The 25,945-nt window shown below is 46.1% G+C and overlaps 1 long non-coding RNA gene across 2 annotated transcripts in view; it reads right to left on the minus strand.

Annotated features, from left to right (window-relative positions):
- Positions 1-25,945, minus strand: part of LOC135050173 (uncharacterized) — a 386,553-nt gene that overhangs the window by 20,565 nt on the left and 340,043 nt on the right. The window contains exon 9 of one of the 2 annotated variants that reach the window (XR_010241563.1): positions 14,582-14,619. The exons of the other annotated variant lie outside the window; for it this stretch is intronic. This is a non-coding gene — a long non-coding RNA (uncharacterized LOC135050173). Of the gene's footprint in view, positions 1-14,581; positions 14,620-25,945 lie in introns of those variants that run through there. 2 annotated transcript variants of the gene reach the window in all.

Consider the following 25,945-nt stretch of genomic DNA (forward strand, 5'->3'; position numbering starts at 1 on the left):
GAATCCTTGTTAAGCGAATTAAGGGCTCCATCCACAAGTCCCACATGCCTAGCGGAATCGCTCTGTGTTGGCTGCTCCTTCAATGTCTCCAGCTTCTTCTGCAAAAGCCTGATGAGGGGAATGACCTGACTCAGGCTGGCAGTGTCTGAACTGACTTCACGTGTGGCAAGTTCAAAAGGTTGCAGAACCTTGCACAACGTTGAAATCATTCTCCACTGCGCTTGAGACAGGTGCATTCCACCTCCTATATCGTGCTCAGTTGTATAGGCTTGAATGGCCTTTTGCTGCTCCTCCAACCTCTGAAGCATATAGAGGGTTGAATTCCACCTCGTTACCACTTCTTGCTTCAGATGATGGCAGGGCAGGTTCAGGCGTTTTTGGTGGTGCTCCAGTCTTCTGTACGTGGTGCCTGTACGCCGAAAGTGTCCCGCAATTCTTCTGGCCACCGACAGCATCTCTTGCACGCCCCTCTCGTTTTTTAAATAATTCTGCACCACCAAATTCAAGGTATGTGCAAAACATGGGACGTGCTGGAATTTGCCCAGATTTAATGCACACACAATATTGCTGGCGTTGTCCGATGCCACAAATCCACAGGAGAGTCCAATTGGGGTAAGCCATTCTGCGATGATCTTCCTCAGTTGCCGTAAGAGGTTTTTAGCTGTGTGCGTATTCTGGAAAGCGGTGATACAAAGCGTAGCCTGCCTAGGAAAGAGTTGGCGTTTGCGAGATGCTGCTACTGGTGCCGCCGCTGCTGTTCTTGCGGCGGGAGTCCATAGATCTACCCAGTGGGCTGTCACAGTCATATAGTCCTGACCCTGCCCTGCTCCACTTGTCCACATGTCCGTGGTTAAGTGGACATTGGGTACAACTGCATTTTTTAGGACACTGGTGAGTCTTTTTCTGAGGTCTGTGTACATTTTCGGTATCGCCTGCCTAGAGAAATGGAACCTAGATGGTATTTGGTACCGGGGACACAGTACCTCCAACAAGTCTCTAGTTGGCTCTGCAGTAATGATGGATACCGGAACCACGTTTCTCACCACCCAGGATGCCAAGGCCTCAGTTATCCGCTTTGCAGCAGGATGACTGCTGTGATATTTCATCTTCCTCGCAAAGGACTGTTGGACAGTCAATTGCTTGGTGGAAGTAGTAAAAGTGGTCTTACGAGTACGACTTCCCCTCTGGGATGACGGTCGACTCCCAGCAGCAACAACAGCAGCGCCAGCAGCAGTAGGCGTTACACGCAAGGATGCATCGGAGGAATCCCAGGCAGGAGAGGACTCGTCAGAATTGCCAGTGACATGGCCTGCAGGACTATTGGCATTCCTAGGGAAGGAGGAAATTGACACTGAGGGAGTTGGTGGGGTGGTTTTCGTGAGCTTGGTTACAAGAGGAAGGGATTTACTGGTCAGTGGACTGCTTCCGCTGTCGCCCAAAGTTTTTGAACTTGTCACTGACTTATGATGAATGCGCTGCAGGTGACGTATAAGGGAGGATGTTCCGAGGTGGTTAACGTCCTTACCCCTACTTATTACAGCTTGACAAAGGCAACACACGGCTTGACAAATGTTGTCCGCATTTGTGTTGAAATAATTCCACACCGAAGAGCTGATTTTTTTTGTATTTTCACCAGGCATGTCAATGGCCCTATTCCTCCCACGGACAACAGGTGTCTCCCCGGGTGCCTGACTTAAACAAACCACCTCACCATCAGAATCCTCCTGGTCAATTTCCTCCCCAGCGCCAGCAACACCCATATCCTCCTCATCCTGGTGTACTTCAACACTGACATCTTCAGTCTGACTATCAGGAACTGGACTGCGGGTGCTCCTTCCAGCACTTGCAGGGGGCGTGCAAATGGTGGAAGGCGCATGCTCTTCACGTCCAGTGTTGGGAAGGTCAGGCATCGCAAACGACACAATTGGACTCTCCTTGTGGATTTTTGATTTCGAAGAACGCACAGTTCTTTGCTGTGCTTTTGCCAGCTTGAGTCTTTTCATTTTTCTAGCGAGAGGCTGAGTGCTTCCATCCTCATGTGAAGCTGAACCACTAGCCATGAACATAGGCCAGGGCCTCAGCCATTCCTTGCCACTCTGTGTGGTAAATGGCATATTGGCAAGTTTACGCTTCTCCTCCGACAATTTTATTTTAGATTTTTGAGTCCTTTTTTTACAGATATTTGGTGTTTTGGATTTTACATGCTCTGTACTATGACATTGGGCATCGGCCTTGGCAGACGACGTTGCTGGCATTTCATCGTCTCGGCCATGACTAGTGGCAGCAGCTTCAGCACGAGGTGGAAGTCGATCTTGATCTTTCCCTATTTTTGGAACCTCAACATTTTTGTTCTCCATATTTTAATAGGCACAACTAAAAGGCACCTCAGGTAAACAATGGAGATGGATGGATACTAGTATACTTATGGATGGACGAGCGACTGCCGACACAGAGGTAGCTACAGCCGTGGACTACCGTACTGCGTCTGCTGCTAATATAGACTGGATGATAACGATATAAAAAAAATATATATATATATCACTACTGCAGCCGGACAGGTATATATTATATAATGACGGACCTGCTGGACACTGTCAGCACTGCAGACTCCTAAAGTAAGCTACTAGTATCAAGAAGATAGAAAAAAAAAACACCGCAGGTAGGTGGTATACAATTATGGATGGACGAGCGACTGCCGACACAGAGGTAGCTACAGCCGTGGACTACCGTACTGCGTCTGCTGCTAATATAGACTGGATGATAATGATATAAAAAAATATATATATCACTACTGCAGCCGGACAGGTATATATTATATAATGACGGACCTGCTGGACACTGTCAGCACTGCAGACTCCTAAAGTAAGCTACTAGTATCAAGAAGATAGAAAAAAAAACACCACAGGTAGGTGGTATACAATTATGGATGGACGAGCGACTGCCGACACAGAGGTAGCTACAGCCGTGGACTACCGTACTGCGTCTGCTGCTAATATAGACTTGATGATAATGATATAAAAAATATATATATATCACTACTGCAGCCGGACAGGTATATATTATATAATGACGGACCTGCTGGACACTGTCAGCACTGCAGACTCCTAAAGTAAGCTACTAGTATCAAGAAGATAGAAAAAAAAAACACCACAGGTAGGTGGTATACAATTATGGATGGACGAGCGACTGCCGACACAGAGGTAGCTACAGCCGTGGACTACCGTACTGCGTCTGCTGCTAATATAGACTGGATGATAATGATATAAAAAATATATATATATCACTACTGCAGCCGGACAGGTATATATTATATAATGACGGACCTGCTGGACACTGTCAGCACTGCAGACTCCTAAAGTAAGCTACTAGTATCAAGAAGATAGAAAAAAAAAAAACACCACAGGTAGGTGGTATACAATTATGGATGGACGAGCGACTGCCGACACAGAGGTAGCTACAGCCGTGGACTACCGTACTGCGTCTGCTGCTAATATAGACTGGATGATAATGATATAAAAAATATATATATATCACTACTGCAGCCGGACAGGTATATATTATATAATGACGGACCTGCTGGACACTGTCAGCACTGCAGACTCCTAAAGTAAGCTACTAGTATCAAGAAGATAGGGAAAAAAAAACACCACAGGTAGGTGGTATACAATTATGGATGGACGAGCGACTGCCGACACAGAGGTAGCTACAGCCGTGGACTACCGTACTGCGTCTGCTGCTAATATAGACTGGATGATAATGATATAAAAAATATATATATATCACTACTGCAGTCGGACAGGTATATATTATATAATGACGGACCTGCTGGACACTGTCAGCACTGCAGACTCCTAAAGTAAGCTACTAGTATCAAGAAGATAGAAAAAAAAAACACCACAGGTAGGTGGTATACAATTATGGATGGACGAGCGACTGCCGACACAGAGGTAGCTACAGCCGTGGACTACCGTACTGCGTCTGCTGCTAATATAGACTGGATGATAATGATATAAAAAATATATATATATCACTACTGCAGCCGGACAGGTATATATTATATAATGACGGACCTGCTGGACACTGTCAGCACTGCAGACTCCTAAAGTAAGCTACTAGTATCAAGAAGATAGAAAAAAAAACACCACAGGTAGGTGGTATACAATTATGGATGGACGAGCGACTGCCGACACAGAGGTAGCTACAGCCGTGGACTACCGTACTGCGTCTGCTGCTAATATAGACTGGATGATAATGATATAAAAAATATATATATATCACTACTGCAGCCAGACAGGTATATATTATATAATGACGGACCTGCTGGACACTGTCAGCACTGCAGACTCCTAAAGTAAGCTACTAGTATCAAGAAGATAGAAAAAAAAAAAACACCACAGGTAGGTGGTATACAATTATGGATGGACGAGCGACTGCCGACACAGAGGTAGCTACAGCCGTGGACTACCGTACTGCGTCTGCTGCTAATATAGACTGGATAATAATGATATAAAAAATATATATATCACTACTGCAGCTGGACAGGTATATATTATATAATGACGGACCTGCTGGACACTGTCAGCACTGCAGACTCCTAAAGTAAGCTACTAGTATCAAGAAGATAGAAAAAAAAACACCACAGGTAGGTGGTATACAATTATGGATGGACGAGCGACTGCCGACACAGAGGTAGCTACAGCCGTGGACTACCGTACTGCGTCTGCTGCTAATATAGACTGGATGATAATGATATAAAAAATATATATATATCACTACTGCAGCCGGACAGGTATATATTATATAATGACGGACCTGCTGGACACTGTCAGCACTGCAGACTCCTAAAGTAAGCTACTAGTATCAAGAAGATAGAAAAAAAAAAAAAACACCACAGGTAGGTGGTATACAATTATGGATGGACGAGCGACTGCCGACACAGAGGTAGCTACAGCCGTGGACTACCGTACTGCGTCTGCTGCTAATATAGACTGGATGATAATGATATAAAAAATATATATATATCACTACTGCAGCCGGACAGGTATATATTATATAATGACGGACCTGCTGGACACTGTCAGCACTGCAGACTCCTAAAGTAAGCTACTAGTATCAAGAAGATAGAAAAAAAAAACACCACAGGTAGGTGGTATACAATTATGGATGGACGAGCGACTGCCGACACAGAGGTAGCTACAGCCGTGGACTACCGTACTGCGTCTGCTGCTAATATAGACTGGATGATAATGATATAAAAAATATATATATATCACTACTGCAGCCGGACAGGTATATATTATATAATGACAGACCTGCTGGACACTGTCAGCACTGCAGACTCCTAAAGTAAGCTACTAGTATCAAGAAGATAGAAAAAAAAAACACCACAGGTAGGTGGTATACAATTATGGATGGACGAGCGACAGCCGACACAGAGGAAGCTACAGCCGTGGACTACCGTACTGCGTCTGCTGCTAATATAGACTGGATGATAATGATATAAAAAATATATATATATCACTACTGCAGCCGGACAGGTATATATTATATAATGACGGACCTGCTGGACACTGTCAGCACTGCAGACTCCTAAAGTAAGCTACTAGTATCAAGAAGATAGAAAAAAAAAACACCACAGGTAGGTGGTATACAATTATGGATGGACGAGCGACTGCCGACACAGAGGTAGCTACAGCCGTGGACTACCGTACAGCGTCTGCTGCTAATATAGACTGGATGATAATGATATAAAAAAAATATATATATCACTACTGCAGCCGGACAGGTATATATTATATAATGACGGACCTGCTGGACACTGTCAGCACTGCAGACTCCTAAAGTAAGCTACTAGTATCAAGAAGATAGAAAAAAAAAACACCACAGGTAGGTGGTATACAATTATGGATGGACGAGCGACTGCCGACACAGAGGTAGCTACAGCCGTGGACTACCGTACTGCGTCTGCTGCTAATATAGACTGGATAATAATGATATAAAAAATATATATATCACTACTGCAGCCGGACAGGTATATATTATATAATGACGGACCTGCTGGACACTGTCAGCACTGCAGACTCCTAAAGTAAGCTACTAGTATCAAGAATATAGAAAAAAAAAAACACCACAGGTAGGTGGTATACAATTATGGATGGACGAGCGACTGCCGACACAGAGGTAGCTACAGCCGTGGACTACCGTACTGCGTCTGCTGCTAATATAGACTGGATGATAATGATATAAAAAATATATATATATCACTACTGCAGCCGGACAGGTATATATTATATAATGACGGACCTGCTGGACACTGTCAGCACTGCAGACTCCTAAAGTAAGCTACTAGTATCAAGAAGATAGAAAAAAAAACACCACAGGTAGGTGGTATACAATTATGGATGGACGAGCGACTGCCGACACAGAGGTAGCTACAGCCGTGGACTACCGTACTGCGTCTGCTGCTAATATAGACTGGATGATAATGATATAAAAAATATATATATATCACTACTGCAGCCGGACAGGTATATATTATATAATGACGGACCTGCTGGACACTGTCAGCACTGCAGACTCCTAAAGTTAACTACTAGTATGAAGAAGATAGAAGAAAAAAAAAAACACCACAGGTAGGTATACAATTATGGACGAGCGACTGCCGACACAGAGGTAGCTACAGCCGTGGACTACCGTACTGCGTCTGCTGCTAGTATAGACAGGATGATAATGATATAAAAAATATATATATATCACTACTGCAGGACAGGTATATATTATATAATGACGAACCTGCTGGACACTGTCAGCAGAATGCGTTTATAGAATAAAAACACCACATGACGAGTGTTTAACTTTTTCAGGCAGACAATCACAATATACTGGTGGTCACTGGTCACTGGTCAGTCACACTGGCAGTGGCACTCTGGCAGCAAAAGTGTGCACTGTTAAATATATGTACTCCTGCTATAACTGCTCCCCAGTCTCCCCCACAATTAAGCTGTGTGAGCAGTGAGCACTCAGCACAGTCAGATATACATAGATGATGCAGCACACTGAGGCTGAGCACAGATATGGTATACTGTGTCACTGTGTATCGTTTTTTTTCAGGCAGAGAACGGATTATATTAAATAATAATAAAACTGCACTGGTGGTCACTGGTCAGTCACTAGTAAACTCTGCACTCTCTGAGTACTCCTAAGCTCCAGTAAATCAAGTGTCTCACTCTCACTATCTATTTCTATTCTAAACGGAGAGGACGCCAGCCACGTCCTCTCCCTATCAATCTCAATGCACGTGTGAAAATGGCGGCGACGCGCGGCTCCTTATATAGAATCCGAGTCTCGCGATAGAATCCGAGCCTCGCGAGAATCCGACAGCGGGATGATGACGTTCGGGCGCGCTCGGGTTAACCGAGCAAGGCGGGAAGATCCGAGTCTGCCTCGGACCCGTGTAAAAAGCGTGAAGTTCGGGCGGGTTCGGATTCCGAGAAACCGAACCCGCTCATCACCACTATTAGAGAGTGCTGATAATGACCTAAATTGTTCAGGTCAATATTGCGGGTGTTCTGAAATTCAGCTGGTGAATGACCACTGATCATTGCTAGTTCCCTATGCATGCAGTCATCCTTCATCCTCATGAATATGCCCAAGTTATACAGGAAGTGATCTGGACTCCACATGGCAAACTGGACAGTAATATGGATGGCAAGCACCCAGTTATACATAAATATAGAGATATAGCTTGTAGTATCATTGATGGTCATTCCAAGTTGATCGCACGTAGCAACTTTTTGCTGCTCGTGCGATCAACTAGACGCCGCCTATGGGGAATGTATTTTATCATAGCAGGTCTGCGATCGCTTGTGCAGCCCTGCTATGCTAAAAAAGTTTCCTGCAAAACAAGACCAGGGTCAGACCTACTTACCCTGTGCGACGGATCCAGCGACGAAGGTCCTGGGATTGATGTCAGACATCCACCCTCCAAACGCCTGGACACGTCTGCGTTCGCCTCACCACGCCAGGAAAACGGTGAGTAGATGCCTCAGAACGCCTACCTGCCGTCAATCTTCTAGCGATCGCCACTGAAATCACTTTCAGCGTTGGCGGCGTTGCCAGGCAATGGTGTGCATGTGCCGTGCAGCCGCAGTCCCAACCCGTTCACACCGCTGCGTATGAATGGGTCGGAATGACCCCCATTGTTCATTGTTTACATACAGAGGCACAGGAGCTGTCCAGGTTCTAGGTGCATAACCTCTTGTTTATGACTTCTTTTCTCTAGCCTCCTGACAGTTGGCACCCATTGGCGGCACTGATGTTCCCAAAGTATATACAGTTCCATGAATCTATGCCCTGCCCTTCTGTCTAGTAACAACACCCAGCATAGATTTGATAATTGGTAGGTGCTCCTACAAAACTCAGTATTTATAAGAACCAAGTTCTCCTGAGGCCCTAAGTCAGTGTGCACAGTACTGGACCATGACAGGGTGGTGTCTGGACATTCTGAAGGATTTCCCTCTGAACCTTAAGGAGTATTACATATGGGGAGAGGGGTGTGGATCACTTGGGTCAACCATAATTAGGTCAACAGTCAATAGGTCAACACCATATGGTCGACATGTAAAAGATCAACAGGGTTGAAAGAGTCAAATTGTAGACATGTAAAAAGTAGACACCTGAAAAGGTTGACAGGTAAAAAAGGTTGACAGCTGCAAAATGTTGACATGGAAATTGACACAAGTCTTTTTTTTGAGTGGCGTTTACCATTTTAAACCATGTGTAATCCAAAAAGTACTGCATCTGATCGTGTGGCTTGCTACGCTCACCACGCTTCGGGGGGGAAAAAATTGTGTCGACCATATGTGTATTCACCATTGCCATGTTGACCATTGGAACCTGTCAACCTATCACCTGGAACCCGGGGAGAGAAAGGACAGTGATCTTGCCATTTAATTTCCGAGCTGGAAAATCAGTGGACAGCGGACCTCAGGACTGATGATACCTCTAGCTGAATCTCATTATTTAATATGCTCAGCAGCAGAATGGAATGCCTAAATATTGCTCAAAAATAAGAAAAGTCAAGTACAATACATATTACAACCCGTCAGACTCATCATGAATTAAACTGCCATTAGCTAATTATTACTTTATAAGCCCTCAGGGTAATATATCTATGACACAAATTTTTGTGTTAAGTTCCAGCTGCTTCCAGCTTCCAGAGAAGGAGGAATGAGGATACTACAACCAAGTGTGACATCCAGTGTAAGTGTATACAATCCATCACATCACCATGGCATTACCGTAACAAGCTGTGCACATTGCTACGGTAATACCTGTATCCTAGTATCACCTGACTTGTGATACCAGGATACACTTTTCATTCAATCTGATGGTTGAATATTTTGGAAATTCTCCTATGAAATTTCTATTGCGAATCTGAACCCTTAAGTATCACAAGACCTTCTGTAGTGAATATCAGGCACGATTGTTCACATGTACATGTGTGTGAGGCCTGTCCGGTTGTTGTGAGTGTCTAAAAACATTATCTTATGGTACAATCCTCAAATGGTAAACTCCTCAATTGAGATACACCCCTGATGAAGTGTCGGCATGAGACGAAACGCGTTATTCTATCTTGTTTTGATGTGACCTCCAATCTACATTTATTGGAAGGATGATATCATGAAAGAAGTTTATGTACACTTGTGCTGATTTGTACCCCCATAATATGTGACAGGGGGTTGTTGTACCAAAGAGTATTTTCATGTATGTGGACACTGCTGCTATTTTTTTAATGACATTTTTAAATAAAACCTGTGTATTGGAATTTACTGTTTTTTCCTCCGATGTGCAAAAGTTATGCTGTACTATTGTCTGATTGCCAGCAAACGAAATTAATAGTTGTTTGGGGCGCCAATTCCATTATTGCTACAAATATATATATATATATATGTGTATATATATAGTAGAAAGAATGAGGCGGCACTGATAAATGAAAAGCTTTCAGTGCACAGTACACAGTGCAACACTTCAACGTTTCGGGGAATGATACCCCATCATCAGGATAATGTGTATGTGAAAGTGAATAACTTTATACTTACAAGCACAAGTAAGTATAAAGTTATTCACTTTCACATACACATGTTCGTTCGTTGAGATCCGAACCCCCCCCGAACTTCACCTATTTTACACGGTTCCGAGGCAGCCTCGGATCTTTCCGCCTTGCTCGGTTAACCCGAGCGCGCCCGAACGTCATCATCCCGCTGTCGTATTTTCGCGAGATTCGTATTGCATATAAAGAGCCGCGTGTCGCCGCCATTTCCACTCGAGCATTGGAGATGATAGCGAGAGGACGTGGCTGCGTTCTCTCAGTTTCTGTGTTCAGTGTGCTGCAAATATCTGTGCTCAATGTGCTGCAAATATCTGTGCTCAGTGTGCTGCAAATATCTACGTTCTCTGCCTGAAAACGCTCCATATCCGTGCTGCATTGTAGTATATAGTAGGAGGACAGTGCAGAATTTTGCTGACCACCAGTATATATATAGCAGTACGGTACAGTAGTCTATTGCTCTACCTCTGTGTCGTCAAGTATACTATCCATATCTGTGCTGCATTGTAGTTGTGCGCAGTATATAGTAGGAGGACAGTGCAGAATTTTGCTGACCACCAGTATATATATATAGCAGTACGGTACAGTAGTCCATTGCTCTACCTCTGTGTCATCAAGTATACTATCCATCCATATCTGTGCTGCATTGTAGTTGTGCGCAGTATATAGTAGGAGGACAGTGCAGAATTTTGCTGACCTCCAGTATATATATAGCAGTACGGTACAGTAGTCCATTGCTCTACCTCTGTGTCGTCAAGTATACTATCCATCCATATCTGTGCTGCATTGTAGTTGTGCGCAGTATATAGTAGGAGAACAGTGCAGAATTTTGCTGACCTCCAGTATATATATAGCAGTACGGTACAGTAGTCCATTGCTCTACCTCTGTGTCATCAAGTATACTATCCATCCATATATGTGTTGCATTGAAGTTGTACGCAGTATATAGTAGGAGGACAGTGCAGAATTTTGCTGACCACCAGTATATATATAGCAGTATGGTATACTGTAGTCCATTGCTCTACCTCTGTGTCGTCAAGTATACTATCCATACCTGTGCTGCATTTTAGTTGTGCGCAGTATATAGTAGGAGGACAGTGCAGAATTTTGCTGACCACCAGTATATATGTAGCAGTACGGTACAGTAGTCCATTGCTCTACCTCTCTGTCGTCAAGTATACTATCCATCCATATCTGTGCTGCATTGTAGTTGTACGCAATATATAGTAGGAGGACAGTGCAGAATTTTGCTGACCACCAGTATATATATAGCAGTACGGTACAGTAGTCCATTGCTCTACCTCTGTGTCGTCAAGTATACTATCCATCCATAGCTGTGCTGCATTGTAGTTGTGCGCAGTATATAGTAGGAGGACAGTGCAGAATTTTGCTGACCACCAGTATATATATATATATATATATCTGCATCATGTGCTGTTTGGGGACTATTTTTTAAGTGCCATCCCATCTGACACTGCAGTGCCACTCCTAGATGGGCCAGGTGTTTGTGTCGGCCACTTGGGTCGCTTAGCTTAGCCATCCAGCGACCTTGGTGCACCTCTTTTTTTCTTTGCATCATGTGCTGTTTGGGGACTATTTTTTTAAGTGCCAGGTGTGAGGTGTTCAGAATAGACTGGAAATGAGTGGAAATTATGGTTATTGAGGTCAATAATACTATGGGATCAAAATGTATATATCTATTAGAAGGTCTGTCCCAACTCCTCAATGCGCATGCAAACTTGGCCGTGCACCCCAACGGCTCCCACTGCAAGGGAGAGGAAGACCAGATTCTGGGGTGAGTATGGGAGTGGGAGAGGGCAGAGTGGAAGGGGGTTCGATCCAGACAGATGGCAGGGAGGGGGTGGAGAGACTGACGCGCGATGTGGTGGCGGGGAGCAGAAAGGGAGTGGGACTAGTGAGAGAGGGGGCCAGAGAGGGGGCATGTGTGTGTTTTTGTATGTACTGTATGTGCGTGTGTATCAGTTGATAAATCTCATTCATGTCTTTGTTTAGTCCACAATATATTAAAGAATGAAGTGAATAAAACAGGAAATGACATAGGCATCGCCGGCCACATCTTCTAGGTTTTTTTTTATTAAAATAAGCTACACAAAAGCTTTTATAAATGAACAAACAAAGTAATAGCTAATATGACTTTATTTCTTTAACCATGTTCATTGATTTATTATATCTTTAAATCTTTAGTCTTTGTAGCACAAAGAACAAAATGGATGTGAAATGATACTGAGTAGACTGTAGGTAATCTCGGTGTTCCGTGGCCCATGTTGAAGGACGATGTAGAGTTCCATCCAGGGGCGCTTTAAGGGGATCCGGTCTGAAGGTCGACACTGTGTAGGTCGACAATGTTTAGGTTGACCACTATAGGTCGACAGGGATGGAAGGTTGAAAGGGTTTCTGGGTCGACATGTACTAGGTCAACAGGTCAAGAGGTCGACATGAATTTTCACATTTTTTTTTCTTTTTTTGAATTTTTTCCTACTTAACAAATTACGTGGACTACGATTGGAACGGTAATCTGTGCCGAGCGAAGCGGTAGTGGAGCGAGGCACCTTGCCCGAAGCATGGCGAGCGAAGCGAGCCATGCGAGGGGACACTGTGCACTAATTGGGGTTCCCGGTCACCCTACGAAGAAAACGACACAAAAAAAAAACTCATGTCGATCTTTTGACCTGTCGACCTACCACATGTCGACCTAGAAACCCTGTCGACCTTCCATCCCTGTCGACCTAGTGACTGACGACCATTAGTGGTCGACCTAAACATTTTCGACCTAGATATTGTCCATTTGATGATCCACACCCGCTTTAAGAGAGGAGGCCCGGGTGCTGCCTCCTCTATTCGGGCCCCCTCCTCTCTGCCGGCAGCGCTGAGAATCTGAGCACTAGAGCGCCCAGACTCTACTGCGCATGCCCAGATCTCTGGGAAAATGGCGCGGTGGCCTTTTTCGCAGTGATGTTTGTACTGCGCATGTGCAGAACTCTGTGAAAATGGCCGCTGGGCCATTTTCTCTGAGTTTTAACACCGACACGGACATCGTCACGGGACTCCGGAGGGGTGAGTATTTAGAAAATGGGTGCAGCATGTGCGGTGGTGGCCCCCTCTGGACTCAGGGGCCCATGTGCACCGCACACACTGCACCCATTACAGATACGCCAGTGGTACCTTCTCAGGAATAAGTAACTGACAGGTCCTGCAATCACTGTACCGGCAACCTCACTGTAACGCTGTGACTGGGAACTAGTCAAGCAAATCGCTGAACAACGTCGCTTCTGAGGCTGAAACATCATCTCTACAGTGAAATGTTTCTTTAACACCAGCTAGGGTGAGGTGAAATCCATCCGCACCTGCCAGACAATTACATCTATACCTTGGGATTAAAAATATAATTAAAACACCATATTTCCAGATATAAGATGCTGAGTCACAATGAGTATCAGTTATCGTTCTTCCGCCTAGGGACATTTCACAATTTTGACGTGGACGTCCACCATGTGTACTGTATACTGTAGTATGCAGAGCTGCTAAGAAATAGTTGTCTTTCAGTCAGTAATCTGGAAATGGAATTATAGTGTGTGGTCTGGGTCCAAATTGCTATGCAGATATATGTAATATATACAGTACACAGGACCCTATTCAGCTTCACTAGCAGATTCTGCTACTGATGAAGATCGCATGCTGGGGTTCACCGCAGCACAGGGCAAGGATGCAGCATGCAAAGTCGCGTACAGCAATGCATTCACAATGGAATCACGATGGCATAGCAGAAAGGGAAATTAGGGATGACTCCCTGCACGGCCCATCGCCGCCATTTTTTTGGGTCACAGTGGCTGCGTGTGACATCATGCTGTTGCCCTGAAAACGGTCCAGACACGCCTCCGTTGTCCGGACCCCACCCACGCAATGCTGCATCGACGGCCAGCGCTGTCAATCAAAGTAAGATTGCATCCGTCTGGGATGCGTTCGCACTTTGATAGTTCGTGCATGTGCGTTGCGACCATGGCGCATGCGCAGAAGTGCAAAAATTGCTTGATTGCAATTTTTTTTTACTTTTGCGTGCCTTACTGAATAAGGGCCATAGACAGATGGGCAGTGGACCCACATATGATCACTTACAGTACTCAGCTTCCTGTCCTATATCCCACCAGTCCTAATTACCATTAAAACACTCTAAATAAGACACTTTGGGGATTAACGTGCTATTTTGTGCCCATACAACCTACAATCTGTGTGTTTTGCCAGTAATTTGTCCAATAAGATGCAAGTCTACACTATAGGGTGAATTTACTAACCTTCAGCTTCCGTATCCATTGCATCTCTGCGGGTTTCACCCTGAAATTTAAAACGGCAACTGATACCAAAAGCAAAACATGTTGTGTTTAGTATCAGTGACATTTTAAATTACAGTACGCCAAGAAGCAGCTGCTATAGAAAGTGTCAGCTTCATTACATTTACCTGTCTGTCTGTCTGTCTGTCTGTCTGTCTTAGGTATCTGTAATAAACAGAGCCAAGTGGGATGTGTTAGTAGTTCCCTGCCTGTATTTTTAAAGAGGCAATCATTTACTAGATAAAACCATAGTTACCGACATTCTGGCTGCTCTCTGCGGGAGAGAGCAGCCAGGTCGGCTCAGAGGGCGGGCAGGGGAGGCTGTGACGTAGGGGAGGGGGTGGGCTGGAGGCGGGGCAGGGCAGAACAAGGGTGGGGAGGGGGCGGAGCAAGGGCGGGATCACAATGACGCCTCCTTTAAGCCACGCCTCCGCTCTGTAATGCCGCTATCACCGGCATTACACTGCAGGGGGCGTGGCTGTGATGACGCGATTCAGCAAGAATCGCGCCATCGACTGCCCGGACCGACCACTTTACACACTAAGTGGGCGGACGGGCAGTGGGGACCCCGCGAATCGGGAGACTTGCCTGCTCTTCCGGGGTGCCGGGAGGGTCACTCTGAATAACCCCCTTCAGTCCCGCACCTTCGGCATCACTCAGGCTTTTACATTTAACCCTTTGTGTGAGACAAGGTCATTTTAGTGAACTAAACCTGAAATCATAAATACATATGAAAGCCAGGTCACATCCAGCAATCCCCCTCCATATTAATTAAAGTATGAATTATAGATAAATTTCCAGCCAATCAGCTCCTAACTGTCATGTTACAGGCTGATTTGGGGAAATGACAGTTAGGAGCTGGTATTCCCAATGCATTCCTACTTATAAATGCTTTTTATATATATATATATTTATACTTCGATATTACCAAATCTTCTTTTTAGTATGTCATTTATGAAATATTGTACATTGTACACACCAGGATATAACTCGATACTCGTGAATAATATGGGCACTATTCAGAGTCAGCAGTAAGATCAAAACAAGGAGCACCTTGCGCTTTGGTAAGACCATACCTCCCAACATTACCCTCTCCAGGAGGGACACATTGCTCTGCTCCTGGACTTTTCTCCTAATTCATGATTGCCAGCACCTGTGTTAAACAGGTTAATGGATATGAAAGGTGTTTCAGCACAGGTGATGGCAATCATGCAGTAAGAGGGAAGTCCAGGAGCAGAGCATTCTGTCCCTCCTGGAGAGGGTCACGTTGGGAGGAATGGTAAGACCATGTTGGACTACCAGCTGCGGCAGATGCAGAGAGATTTATAGCTGGGAAGGGGCGTGTCCTAGCTTAGCATAGCTGGGAAGGGGCGTGTCCTATCTTAGCATAGCTGGGAAGGGGCGTGTCCTAACTTAGTATAGTTGAGAAGGGGCATGTCCTAGCTTAGTATAGCTGGGAAGGGGCATGTCCTAGCTTAGCATAGCTGGGAAGGGGCATGTCCTAGCTTAGTATAGCTGGGAAGGGGCGTGTCCTAGATTAGCATAGCTGGGAAGGGGCGTGTCCTAACTTAGTATAGCTGGGAAGGGGCATGCCCTAGCTTAGTATAGCTGGGAAGGGGCTTGTCCCAGCTTAGTATAGCTGAGAAGGGGCGTGTCCTATCTTAGCATAGCTGGGAAGGGGCATGTCCTAGCTTAGTATAACTGGGAAGGGGCGTGTCCTAGCTTAGCATAGCTGGGAAGGGGCATGTCCTAATTTAGTATAGCTGGGAAGGGGCGTGTCCTAGCTTAGCATAGCTGGGAATGGGCATGTCCTAGCTTAGCATAGTTGGGAAGGGGCATGTCCTAATTTAGTATAGCTGGGAAGGTGCGTGTCCTAGCTTAGCATAGCTGGGAATGGGCATGTCCTAGCTTAGTATAGCTGTGAAGGGGCTTGTCCCAGCTTAGTATAGCTGGAAAGGGGCGTGTCCTAGCTTAGCATAGCTGGGAAGGGGCATGTCCTAGCTTAGTATAGCTGGGAAGGGGCGTGTCCTATCTTAGCATAGCTGGGAAGGGGCGTGTCCTAGCTGCCCAGTATTTCTTTGCTATATGCATAAGCAATGCTGAATGCAAATATTAATGCATTTGCACCCCTTGCATTGCAACGTGGGCCCGATTCAGACCTGATCGCTGCTTTTCGCACAGCAGACAATCAGGTAATAACTGCGCATGCGTATGCACTGCAATGCGCATGCGCGTCGGCCAACAACAACGGGCATCGTTGGTCAGTGACAGGATGGTGCAAAAATTTCATTTGCATGGGTGTTCGCAAGGTGATTGACAGGAAGAGGCCGTTTGTGGGTGGTAACTGGCTGTTTACTGGGAGTGTCTGGAAAAACGTGCCCAAGATATTTCAGGGAGGGTGTGTGATGTCAGCTCCTGACTCAATCAGGAAGTACTTTTAGCACTGTAGGAGTAAGTCCTGGGCTGCGCACACACCATACTTGCCTACTCTCCCGGAATGTCCGGGAGGCTCCCGAAAATCGGGTGACCCTCCCGGCCCCCCGGAAGAGCAGGCAAGTCTCCCGATTTGCGGGGTCCCCCCTGCCCGTCCGCCCACTTAGTGTGTAAAGTGGGCGGTCCGGGCAGTCGATGATGCGATTCTTGCTGAATCGAGTCATCACAGCCACGCCCCCTGCAGTGATCGCGGCATTACAGAGTGGGGGCGTGGCTTAAAGGAGGTGTCACCGTGACCCCGCCCTTGCTCCACCCCCACCCCACCCTTGCTCCACCCCCGTCCCACCTCCGGCCCACCCCCTCCCCTACGTCCCAGCCTCCCCTGCCCGCCCTCGGAGACGACCTGGCTGCTCTCTCCCGCAGAGAGCAGCCAGAATGTCGGTAACTATGGCACACACTGCACACACTGAATGAGGTGTGAACGGATTTGCAGCTGCCCTAATGTGAACGCACACTTGCACGGGTGAATTTCCACTTCCCCTTGGGCGGTGACTATTCGATTGCAGCACAGCAACATTAGCAGAACAGAGTTCAGGTCTGAATAACCCCCATGGTTTGTTCCAAGAGCAAATTGTACCTTGCTGTGCTCTTACTCTGAACAAGGCCCTATACATCTTCTATTAAGAACAAAAAATAGGATTTGGTCAAACCAGTACAACAGCACATGCCAAATGTCACACTAATAGGGCATAGCAGCTCCCGCCTTATTCCTGTAGATAAGATATAACTGGCCTGTTGGCATGCAGATCATGCCGGTACATTCCTGGAATATTGCGGTTTTGGAAATATACAAGGAATGCTGCATATTTCATCATACACGAGATTGCTGCTGCTTGCTGCATATATCAGCATATATTACATTGCAAAGTCTTTACGTATGCGGCTGCCTGACAGCATATGCTTCAGAAAACATCTGAGGATAAGCTTCTGCCAGCATACAGTAGAACTGGCAGCAGCACATGGCGTTATGCGAGTGCTCATTCAGCAACACAATTCTAGGTCTCATACTGTAATGTACTCACAGAGTCAGTATATGTAAGCTGTAAATACTACTGTATCTGTAACATAATTAGTTCCATTGCCAGTACTTAATATTGAAAAGTGCAGATGTCAAAACTTACGTATGTGTTCATTAAGGAAACATATATTAAGAGAAATAGAATACTGTATCCGTACAATAGGAGGAGGAGAGGCCAGTGATGTGTGGGTGTGGCCAGTGCTGTGTGGGTGTGGCCCCAATGTCTTCATAGATACGTAAAAGTTTAAAACTTGCACCATTTTGTGAGGAAAAAAGAAATATAATTTAAATACAATTTTAATAACCATGACTTATGGCCAACCATGTGGCCAGCTGGGCAGCTGATCTTCATGTTTTAAGGATGATGGGCTTATTTTTATGAGGAGGGCTGAGGCTGCAGTACTATCGCCCCCATTCTTAATATGGCCCTGGTACAGCAGACCATACCTACCAACAAGACCCTCTCCAGGAGGGCATAGGCGTGCGCAGCACATTTTATTAGGGGGTGCACTGTTGGAGGGGCGTGTCTAGCACCATCTATTGACGGTCAACGCAATATAAAATATCCACCCTTGTACCAATCCTAATAAAGCAGATTCATTGTCAGATGTTGTGGTGTGCACCAAACAAACACCCCTGATGGCACTCATGCAATTACACTGCTTCTCCTCAGCCTGGTCTGGCTCCCCCGCTCTTTCCCCTGCAAGCTGCAGCAGCTTACTTACAAGTCAGTCACTAACTGACACTGACAGTCACAGACTAATACTGCTGCTGCTGGAAAAACAAGTGACGTGTCAATGTTGCTGCTGACCGCCTGCCAGTATTGAATTTGTCTTCCTAAGAGGAACGCTGGCTGCATGCTGCTCCTCATCAGTGGCTGGCGTTGGCATAGCATAGAAGGAAAGTGGTGGGCGCAGGGCGCATGTGATGGGTGGGCTTGCGAGCAGCATGACGTAATCACGTCACATCACGCTGTTTTTGTACATGGAGGTGGAGCCGGGAGTTTGAAAGGCGGTGGCAATGGCATCCTTGCTTAACCCAGACGTCTGGTCAGTAATGCAATCCTGACAGGGTGCAGCGCAGAGGGGACAGTAATCAGCCTGCTCGGCGATCGCTGCATCAGGCATGTGAGATCGGGATGACAGACATTAGGGGGTGCCTGTGCGCACCAGGCACCCCCCCTGCCCACACCTATGCAGGAGGGACACCATGCTCTGCTTCTGGACTTTTCTCTTAACTTATGATTACCGGCACCTGTTTTGAACAGGTTAATGGATAAGAAAGGTGTTTCAGCACAGGTGATGGCAATCATAAATGAAGAGAGAAGTCCAGGAGCAGAGTATTCTGTCCATCCTGGAGAGGGTCATGTTGGGAGGTATGGCAGTAGTTAGCATTACTACCTCACAGCGATGGGGTCATGAGTTAAATAAAAAAGGCCCTGCCTGTGTAAAGTTTGTATGTTCTCTCCATGTTGCAGTGGGTTTTCACCTGTTGCTTTGGTCTTCTCCCATGCTTCAAAAACTTAATGGTACATTATTTGGCTCTGACAAAATTTAACCTCAGTAACCTCTCAACATGACCCTCTCCAGGAGAAACAGAATGCTGTGCTCTTGGATTTCCCTCTTAATTTGTGATTGCCATCATCTGTGGTAAAACACCTTTCTCATCCATTAACATGTTCAAAACAGGTGCCAGCGATCTTAAATTAAGAGAAAAGTCCAGGAGCAGAGTATTCTGTCCATCCTGGAGAAGGTCATGTTGGGAGGTATGCAGTAGACACATGGGGGTAAATTTACTAAAGCTTCTGAAACAGACAAGTGGGGGCGCTGCCCATTGCAACCAATCAGATTCCAGCTTTCATTTCTCTATTGCGTTGTAGAAAATGACAGAATATGATTGCTTGTCTGTTTTATAAGCTTTAGTAAAGCTACCCCTTGGTCTGGGGCCTTGATCCTTTATGTGGTTCTACAAGTGTTTGGTAACTGGTAGGGGACAATACTGTATGGACATTATGGTTTGATGCAGATTTTGTCCACTAAAACAGCCGTATCCAAAACAGCTACTACAGTATGTTAAGATTTGTACCAGTTGGCAACAGTACAGTTTGTTCCAGTTACAAAGTTCAGCTGTGGTGTGAGCCATAGTTGCCTACTAGAGATGAGCGCCTGAAATTTTTCGGGTTTTGTGTTTTGGTTTTGGGTTCGGTTCCGCGGCCGTGTTTTGGGTTCGAACGCGTTTTGGCAAAACCTCACCGAATTTTTTTTGTCGGATTCGGGTGTGTTTTGGATTCGGGTGTTTTTTTCCAAAAACACTAAAAAACAGCTTAAATCATAGAATTTGGGGGTCATTTTGATCCCAAAGTATTATTAACCTCAAAAACCATAATTTACACTCATTTTCAGTCTATTCTGAATACCTCACACCTCACAATATTATTTTTAGTCCTAAAATTTGCACCGAGGTCGCTGTGTGAGTAAGATAAGCGACCCTAGTGGCCGACACAAACACCGGGCCCATCTAGGAGTGGCACTGCAGTGTCACGCAGGATGTCCCTTCCAAAAAACCCTCCCCAAACAGCACATGACGCAAAGAAAAAAAGAGGCGCAATGAGGTAGCTGTGTGAGTAAGATTAGCGACCCTAGTGGCCGACACAAACACCGGGCCCATCTAGGAGTGGCACTGCAGTGTCACGCAGGATGTCCCTTCCAAAAAACCCTCCCCAAACAGCACATGACGCAAAGAAAAAAAGAGGCGCAATGAGGTAGCTGTGTGAGTAAGATTAGCGACCCTAGTGGCCGACACAAACACCGGGCCCATCTAGGAGTGGCACTGCAGTGTCACGCAGGATGTCCCTTCCAAAAAACCCTCCCCAAACAGCACATGACGCAAAGAAAAAAAGAGGCGCAATGAGGTAGCTGACTGTGTGAGTAAGATTAGCGACCCTAGTGGCCGACACAAACACCGGGCCCATCTAGGAGTGGCACTGCAGTGTCACGCAGGATGTCCCTTCCAAAAAACCCTCCCCAAACAGCACATGACGCAAAGAAAAAAAGAGGCGCAATGAGGTAGCTGTGTGAGTAAGATTAGCGACCCTAGTGGCCGACACAAACACCGGGCCCATCTAGGAGTGGCACTGCAGTGTCACGCAGGATGTCCCTTCCAAAAAACCCTCCCCAATCAGCACATGATGCAAAGAAAAAGAAAAGAAAAAAGAGGTGCAAGATGGAATTGTCCTTGGGCCCTCCCACCCACCCTTATGTTGTATAAACAAAACAGGACATGCACACTTTAACCAACCCATCATTTCAGTGACAGGGTCTGCCACACGACTGTGACTGATATGACGGGTTGGTTTGGACCCCCCCCAAAAAAGAAGCAATTAATCTCTCCTTGCACAAACTGGCTCTACAGAGGCAAGATGTCCACCTCATCTTCACCCTCCGATATATCACCGTGTACATCCCCCTCCTCACAGATTATCAATTCGTCCCCACTGGAATCCACCATCTCAGCTCCCTGTGTACTTTGTGGAGGCAATTGCTGCTGGTCAATGTCTCCGCGGAGGAATTGATTATAATTCATTTTAATGAACATCATCTTCTCCACATTTTCTGGATGTAACCTCGTACGCCGATTGCTGACAAGGTGAGCGGCGGCACTAAACACTCTTTCGGAGTACACACTTGTGGGAGGGCAACTTAGGTAGAATAAAGCCAGTTTGGGCAAGGGCCTCCAAATTGCCTCTTTTTCCTGCCAGTATAAGTACGGACTGTGTGACGTGCCTACTTGGATGCGGTCACTCATATAATCCTCCACCATTCTATCAATGTTGAGAGAATCATATGCAGTGACAGTAGACGACATGTCCGTAATCGTTGTCAGGTCCTTCAGTCCGGACCAGATGTCAGCATCAGCAGTCGCTCCAGACTGCCCTGCATCACCGCCAGCGGGTGGGCTCGGAATTCTGAGCCTTTTCCTCGCACCCCCAGTTGCGAGAGAATGTGAAGGAGGAGATGTTGACAGGTCGCGTTCCGCTTGACTTGACAATTTTGTCACCAGCAGGTCTTTCAACCCCAGCAGACCTGTGTCTGCCGGAAAGAGAGATCCAAGGTAGGCTTTAAATCTAGGATCGAGCACGGTGGCCAAAATGTAGTGCTCTGATTTCAACAGATTGACCACCCGTGAATCCTTGTTAAGCGAATTAAGGGCTGCATCCACAAGTCCCACATGCCTAGCGGAATCGCTCCCTTTTAGCTCCTTCTTCAATGCCTCCAGCTTCTTCTGCAAAAGCCTGATGAGGGGAATGACCTGACTCAGGCTGGCAGTGTCTGAACTGACTTCACGTGTGGCAAGTTCAAAGGGCATCAGAACCTTGCACAACGTTGAAATCATTCTCCACTGCACTTGAGACAGGTGCATTCCACCTACTATATCGTGCTCAATTGTATAGGCTTGAATGGCCTTTTGCTGCTCCTCCAACCTCTGAAGCATATAGAGGGTTGAATTCCACCTCGTTACCACTTCTTGCTTCAGATGATGGCAGGGCAGGTTCAGTAGTTTTTGGTGGTGCTCCAGTTTTCTGTACGTGGTGCCTGTACGCCGAAAGTGTCCCGCAATTCTTCTGGCCACCGACAGCATCTCTTGCACGCCCCTGTCGTTTTTTAAAAAATTCTGCACCACCAAATTCAAGGTATGTGCAAAACATGGGACGTGCTGGAATTGGCCCAGATTTAATGCACACACAATATTGCTGGCGTTGTCCGATGCCACAAATCCACAGGAGAGTCCAATTGGGGTAAGCCATTCCGCGATGATCTTCCTCAGTTGCCGTAAGAGGTTTTCAGCTGTGTGCGTATTCTGGAAAGCGGTGATACAAAGCGTAGCCTGCCTAGGAAAGAGTTGGCGTTTGCGAGATGCTGCTACTGGTGCCGCCGCTGCTGTTCTTGCGGCGGGAGTCCATACATCTACCCAGTGGGCTGTCACAGTCATATAGTCCTGACCCTGCCCTGCTCCACTTGTCCACATGTCCGTGGTTAAGTGGACATTGGGTACAGCTGCATTTTTTAGGACACTGGTGACTCTTTTTCTGAGGTCTGTGTACATTTTCGGTATCGCCTGCCTAGAGAAATGGAACCTAGATGGTATTTGGTACCGGGGACACAGTACCTCCAACAAGTCTCTAGTTGGCTCTGCAGTAATGATGGATACCGGAACCACGTTTCTCACCACCCAGGATGCCAAGGCCTCAGTTATCCGCTTTGCAGCAGGATGACTGCTGTGATATTTCATCTTCCTCGCAAAGGACTGTTGAACAGTCAATTGCTTACTGGAAGTAGTACAAGTGGGCTTACGACTTCCCCTCTGGGATGACCATCGACTCCCAGCGGCAACAACAGCAGCGCCAGCAGCAGTAGGCGTTACACGCAAGGATGCATCGGAGGAATCCCAGGCAGGAGAGGACTCGTCAGAATTGCCAGTGACATGGCCTGCAGGACTATTGGCATTCCTGGGGAAGGAGGAAATTGACACTGAGGGAGTTGGTGGGGTGGTTTGCGTGAGCTTGGTTACAAGAGGAAGGGATTTACTGGTCAGTGGACTGCTTCCGCTGTCACCCAAAGTTTTTGAACTTGTCACTGACTTATTATGAATGCGCTGCAGGTGACGTATAAGGGAGGATGTTCCGAGGTGGTTAACGTCCTTACCCCTACTTATTACAGCTTGACAAAGGGAACACACGGCTTGACACCTGTTGTCCGCATTTCTGGTGAAATACCTCCACACCGAAGAGCTGATTTTTTTGGTATTTTCACCTGGCATGTCAACGGCCATATTCCTCCCACGGACAACAGGTGTCTCCCCGGGTGCCTGACTTAAACAAACCACCTCACCATCAGAATCCTCCTGGTCAATTTCCTCCCCAGCGCCAGCAACACCCATATCCTCCTCATCCTGGTGTACTTCAACACTGACATCTTCAATCTGACTATCAGGAACTGGACTGCGGGTGCTCCTTCCAGCACTTGCAGGGGGCGTGCAAATGGTGGAAGGCGCATGCTCTTCACGTCCAGTGTTGGGAAGGTCAGGCATCGCAACCGACACAATTGGACTCTCCTTGTGGATTTGGGATTTCAAAGAACGCACAGTTCTTTGCGGTGCTTTGCCTTTTGCCAGCTTGTCTTTTCAGTTTTCTAGCGAGAGGCTGAGTGCTTCCATCCTCATGTGAAGCTGAACCACTAGCCATGAACATAGGCCAGGGCCTCAGCCGTTCCTTGCCACTCCGTGTGGTAAATGGCATATTGGCAAGTTTACGCTTCTCCTCCGACAATTTTATTTTAGGTTTTGGAGTCCTTTTTTTACTGATATTTGGTGTTTTGGTTTTGACATGCTCTGTACTATGCTATTGGGCATCGGCCTTGGCAGACGACGTTGCTGGCATTTCATCGTCTCGGCCATGACTAGTGGCAGCAGCTTCAGCACGAGGTGGAAGTGGATCTTGATCTTTCCCTAATTTTGGAACCTCAACATTTTTGTTCTCCATATTTTAATAGGCACAACTAAAAGGCACCTCAGGTAAACAATGGAGATGGATGGATTGGATACTAGTATACAATTATGGACGGGCTGCCGAGTGCCGACACAGAGGTAGCCACAGCCGTGAACTACCGCACTGTACTGTGTCTGCTGCTAATATATAGACTGGTTGATAAAGAGATAGTATACTCGTAACTAGTATGTATGTATAAAGAAAGAAAAAAAAACCACGGTTAGGTGGTATATACAATTATGGACGGGCTGCCGAGTGCCGACACAGAGGTAGCCACAGCCGTGAACTACCGCACTGTACTGTGTCTGCTGCTAATATATAGACTGGTTGATAAAGAGATAGTATACTCGTAACTAGTATGTATGTATAAAGAAAGAAAAAAAAACCACGGTTAGGTGGTATATACAATTATGGACGGGCTGCCGAGTGCCGACACAGAGGTAGCCACAGCCGTGAACTACCGCACTGTACTGTGTCTGCTGCTAATATATAGACTGGTTGATAAAGAGATAGTATACTCGTAACTAGTATGTATGTATAAAGAAAGAAAAAAAAACCACGGTTAGGTGGTATATACAATTATGGACGGGCTGCCGAGTGCCGACACAGAGGTAGCCACAGCCGTGAACTACCGCACTGTACTGTGTCTGCTGCTAATATATAGACTGGTTGATAAAGAGATAGTATACTCGTAACTAGTATGTATGTATAAAGAAAGAAAAAAAAACCACGGTTAGGTGGTATATACAATTATGGACGGGCTGCCGAGTGCCGACACAGAGGTAGCCACAGCCGTGAACTACCGCACTGTACTGTGTCTGCTGCTAATATATAGACTGGTTGATAAAGAGATAGTATACTCGTAACTAGTATGTATGTATAAAGAAAGAAAAAAAAACCACGGTTAGGTGGTATATACAATTATGGACGGGCTGCCGAGTGCCGACACAGAGGTAGCCACAGCCGTGAACTACCGCACTGTACTGTGTCTGCTGCTAATATAGACTGGTTGATAAAGAGATAGTATACTCGTAACTAGTATGTATGTATAAAGAATGAAAAAAAAACCACGGTTAGGTGGTATATACAATTATGGACGGGCTGCCGAGTGCCGACACAGAGGTAGCCACAGCCGTGAACTACCGCACTGTACTGTGTCTGCTGCTAATATAGACTGGTTGATAAAGAGATAGTATACTCGTAACTAGTATGTATGTATAAAGAAAGAAAAAAAAACCACGGTTAGGTGGTATATACAATTATGGACGGGCTGCCGAGTGCCGACACAGAGGTAGCCACAGCCGTGAACTACCGCACTGTACTGTGTCTGCTGCTAATATAGACTGGTTGATAAAGAGATAGTATACTACTAATATTATATACTGGTGGTCAGGTCACTGGTCACTAGTCACACTGGCAGTGGCACTCCTGCAGCA

The sequence above is a fragment of the Pseudophryne corroboree genome, chromosome 2 (genome assembly GCF_028390025.1).
Source record: "Pseudophryne corroboree isolate aPseCor3 chromosome 2, aPseCor3.hap2, whole genome shotgun sequence".
NCBI lineage: Eukaryota > Metazoa > Chordata > Amphibia > Anura > Myobatrachidae > Pseudophryne > Pseudophryne corroboree.